Here is a 4,970-nt window from a genome sequence, read left to right on the forward strand (position 1 = left end):
TTCTGACTGGGAAGGTTAAAAATAAAAAAAAAAAAGAAAAAGAAAACCGAAATAGTATAAAAGGCCAAAAGTCAACATTTATCAGAGAGGAACTTAAATAAATGGTATCATGCCTGGGTGAACGTTAGTTTAGTTCTATGGAAAAAAACAAACACTCAAACTTCCCCTAGAGGACTCATATTTCAGGCATGAGATGTTACTCTTCTTCCTCTATCAGGTTTCAGGAGAGCAAAACAGAGCAAATCCCAGCTCTTTCAGCTCCCCACCCTGGCCCCAGGGGCACTTCATTGTGGCTCAGTCTCCCAGAGGATTGTCCCTCAATCTCCCAGGGGACAGCCACCACATCACCTTCCCAGTGGACTCTTGGACTTTGCTTTCCTTTCCTACAGACAGCCCTGTTTTGGTAGTGATGCCATGCAGTAAATTCACTTCCAAGGACAATCCCATTGATAGCAGCTCCCCAGGAAAGAGGGGTCCTCTCATCCAAGAGGGGGGTCTCCTGGCCCACTTGCAGCTCTGCTGGCTAAAGGTGCCAGGGTACTGCAGTTTGTCTGTTGGATTTCATCACTGCAGCCCTTTTAACTGGTGTTTGACTTGAAACTACCAATTTGCTTCCCAGCAAGGGATCACGAACAAGCCAATGGGTTATAACAACTCTTCATAATTGCCGAAAATGGCCAGCTGTCCAAACCAAGGAACTACATAAAAAGTGTTTTAGTCCAAAACAAATCCTTGACCTACCCAGACAACTTCTTTTGCTATGCCTGAGCTAATGAAAAGATGGCACAGCTCACAAAACAGTGGGATATTTGATTTTTAATGAAGGATGTTGTAATTCTTCCCTGCAGAGATGCAGCTCATTTGCATAGGAAAAACACTGCCTGGTTTACAGCATTGGCAAAATTTTTCTTGGCCTGAAAAGTTACTCAGTATTACATTGGAGAAGACTGAGCAGACAATCAACATGAATTAACTAGCAATTAAGTAAAATAATTAGTAAAATAAAAACTGGACCAAATATTGTCTCCAAATCACACCTGAATAAAAATTCTTCCTTCAGCTGATAAATACTTACATGGCATCCCACAAGCTGCCACTTCTCATGTGCAGATCCTACTGTTTAGAGATGATCAAAAATTTACCAACAGTGTTTTCCCTCCCACTCCACTGAAGTTATCAATTGCTTAAAACAACAACATTTTGTGGAAATATTCAGTACTAACATCAGCTCTCATGAAAAAAAGAAAGGGAAAGTATTTCCATTAACATTTTGTTGGACAAGTCCAGAATGGAGTAATTTAGTTTTCCATTTTGAAAATAAGTTTATATTAGGCTCACTTCAAAAATTTATTTGCATAGTGTTGACATATCATTTTGATTACCATAAAGAATTTTTTCATTATATTTATTTTCAAAACTTTCTGTTAAACTTGTAAAATTTGCTGCCAAATAGAAAGTCTGGTTCCTGTACAGTCACTGTCACTGAGTCTATTTTCTGCTCCACAAGGAATCTTCCCATGAAGGAGTGAACTGGATCTCAATCCATGGCTGGAAACATAGATAAAGTAACATAAATATTCTACAAACACTGTATTATTGTGATAATGTGATTATTTTCATGTTAGATGCAAACTCCTGTGATTTTAATTTTTTCTGCTTTATTAATAAAGTTCTGCAACTATTTATTTGTTGCTATATTTCATTGAATCAAATTAGTATGTTAGTTTGTGCCTGTAAGACATCCTAGCAAGTTAAAACACTGCTTCTATGAATCTTCTTGAAGAACAGAGTAATAGGAGCCTGCAGGGAAACTTCATGTCCATAAAAATTTTAAAGTCAAAGAAACATACTGCTGGGCATATCTCAGCAACATTTTAAAACACAGTACTTGCACAGAAGGATTTTTTTTATTCACTGATTTGGTAAAACATCCTAAATAATCTCTGAAGAACATGGTGAAGAAAGTCACAGATCTGCAGTACAAGGGCTATCTGTTGGTCTCTGCAGAGGTGGCTTATATGCAATTCTGACATTTTTTTCTCAAGTATTTGAGGGAATTTTTTGGCTTCTGTTTGCCATAAAATTAACAAAAATAATTCTAGGCCTATAGCCTGATGAGGACGTGGTTGGCCCTCCTGGCTGCCACAGCACTGCTGACTCATATTCAACTTGTCATTGACCAGGACTCCCAGGTACCTTTCCGTGGCATTGCTTTCCAGCATCTCATTCCCCAGTCTGTAGGTACATCCCAGGTGCAGAACCTGGCACTTCCCCTTGTTGAAGCTCATCTGGTTGGTGATTGCCCAGTCCTCTCATTTGTCGAGGTCTCTCTGCAGGGCCTCCCTGCCTTCGAGGGAGTCAGCAGCTCCTCCCAGTTTTGTGTCATCTGCAAACTTGCTTAGTGTCCCTTCCAGTCCTGTGTCCAAGTCATTTATGAAGATGTTGAAGAGCAGAGGGCCCAAGGTGGAGCCCTGTGGAACCCCAGTACTGACAGGTCACCAGCCTGATGTTACCCCATTCACTGTTACCCTCTGTGCTCGACCTGTGAGCCAATTGCTCACCCAGTACATGATGTGTTTATCCAGCTGTGTGCTGGACGTTTTGTCCAGAAGGATCCTGTGAGAGACAGTATTGAAAGCTTTGCTAAAGTCAAAAATTATTACGTCAACTGGCTTCCCTTGATCAACCAGGTGGATGACCTTGTCTTAAAAGGAAGTCAGGTTTGACAAGCAGGACTTTCCTCTCATGAAGCTGTGCTGGCTGTGACCAATGACTGCATTGTCTTTCAGGTGTTTTTCAATACCTCCCAGAAAAACCTTCTCCATAACTTTAGCAGACACTGAAGTGAGACTGACAGGCCTGTAGTTTCCAGGGTCCTCCTTCTTGCCCTTCTTAAAAATTGGGACAATGTTCACCAGCTTCCAGTGAGCTGGGACCTCTCCAGATTCCCAAGTCCGCTCAGAAATCATCAATAGAGGTTTTGTGATGACATCAGCTGGCTCTTTGAGGATTCTGGAATAAATCCAATCAGGGCTCATAGATTTGTAGGGATCCAACTGGAGCAGCAGATTCTGCACAGGTTCAGGATCAATTGGGAGTTGGTCATTCTCACAGTCATGGTCCTTCAGCTCAGGGCACTGAGACCCCCTTGGTCCATCATCTGTGTTGAAGACAGAGGCAAAGAAAGATTTGAACACTTCTGTCTTGTCTCCATCCCTGTTTGGGAGGTGACCATCCCCATCCTGTAATGAGATGATATTTGTATGATATTTCTATGCTCCCTATTGCCATTAATGTATTTTAAAAACCTCTTTATTGTCCCCCACATTTCTGCCCAGCTTTAACTCCAGCTGAGCTTTGGCTTCATGAATTTTCTCCCTACAGTGTTAGGCAGCATCTCTGAATTCTTCCCATGTCACTTGACATTGTTTCCACCAGGCATACACCTTCTTTTTTAGCCTTATTTCGAAGAGAAGATTCCTGTTCAGCCAAGCTGGCCTTCTGCCTCACCTGCTTGATTTCCGGCATTTGGGAATTGCCTGCTCCTGTGCCCTTAGAAGATGATGTTCAAAAAGTGACCAGCCCTGATTGACCCCAACATCTGCAAAAACGTTTTCCCAGGGGACCTTATTTACTAGTTCCCTGAGCAGCCTGAGCTGAGGTTTTGTTGGCACTTTTCCTCCTATCAGTAGAGGTTTTAAACTCAATCACTTTGTGGACACTGTGGCCAAGAAGGCCACCAATCTTCACTTCACTCATGAGATTCACTCTGTTGACAAGAAGCAGACCAAGGGGAGCATCTTACCCAGAGGCTCTCAACTGTGCAATTGCTCACTGTGAGCTCCATACATTCTAACCCCTCTATTACATACAGTGCCACCTCTCCACCTCTTCTGCCTTGCCTATCCCTCCTGAAGAGCCTGTAACCATCCAACAGAGCACTCCAGTCACAGGTCTCATCCGACCAGGTTTCACTTATGCTAATGATGTCGAATCTCTGGGGCTGGGCCAAAGCTTTGAGCTCCCTTTATTTGTTCTTCATGCTTTGTGCACTGGTGTAGAAACATTTCAGGTGTGGTACATTGTAGCCAATAAGCTGTGAAGCAGATTGACGGATCCCATTAGCGCTGCTTTTCTCAAGTTTTGGCACACTGTCCCACTGCTTATCACTGGCAAGCCTGGGTTTGTCCCTTTTCTCCTCCCAAGGTAGTTTAAAGCACCATCAATGAGCCCCACCAGCTCCTACACTAGAACTCTTTATCCCCTCCGAAAAAGGAGCATCCTGTCAGGAGTCAGTAGACCAAGTGTTGAGTAGATCATCCCATGGTCAAAAAACACAAAATTTTTCCTCTTACACCAGCCTTGGAGCCAGTCATTGACCTGATGGATCTGCCAATTAATACCAACATTATTCCTTATTACCAGAAGAATTGAGGAAATCACGACCTGTGCTCCTGATCCTTCTACAATCATCCCTGAAATCTCTTTTGGTTGACCTCAGACCTCTCTTTGTTGTTTCATTGCTGCCAGTTTGAACAACTAATAGTGGATAGTAATCAGAGGGCTTTATTAGATTGGAGAGTTTTCCAGCAATGTCCCTTACCTGAGCCCCTGGGAGTTAGCAGATGTCCCTTTGGGTCCAGTCTGCATAGTGGGCTCTTCATTCCCCTGAAAAGGGATCTGCTAAATGAGGGACAGAGCCTTACCACCCCCCACATTATCCGTCACAGATAATTACATTGTTGCCTGTAAATGAATAAGGTTTTTATCTTTTTCATTGCTTTTTCAAAAGCTTACAGCTGCGATGTCATAATCTTAATCTGCGACTTTCCTCTATTTACTACTAGATTAGAACAGCAATCCTGCACAAGTTAGTCAGGAGAAGAAACATTATTAAAGAGAATATTAAACACATACAGCCAGAATAATATGAAAGTGAAGACAGAGAATAATGAGAATATACATGTCCT

At 42.4% G+C, this 4,970-nt stretch overlaps 1 long non-coding RNA gene across 1 annotated transcript; it reads right to left on the bottom strand.

Annotated features, from left to right (window-relative positions):
• Positions 1 to 2,632: 2,632 nt before the first annotated feature.
• Positions 2,633 to 3,745, bottom strand: LOC135406955 (uncharacterized). The gene is made up of 2 exons (XR_010426599.1): positions 3,511 to 3,745; positions 2,633 to 3,160 (listed from the first exon to the last, which is right to left on the bottom strand). It is a non-coding gene; the product is annotated as an uncharacterized LOC135406955 (long non-coding RNA).
• Between the last annotated feature and the right edge of the window lie 1,225 nt (positions 3,746 to 4,970).

The sequence above is a fragment of the Pseudopipra pipra genome, chromosome Z (genome assembly GCF_036250125.1).
Source record: "Pseudopipra pipra isolate bDixPip1 chromosome Z, bDixPip1.hap1, whole genome shotgun sequence".
Lineage (NCBI taxonomy): Eukaryota > Metazoa > Chordata > Aves > Passeriformes > Pipridae > Pseudopipra > Pseudopipra pipra.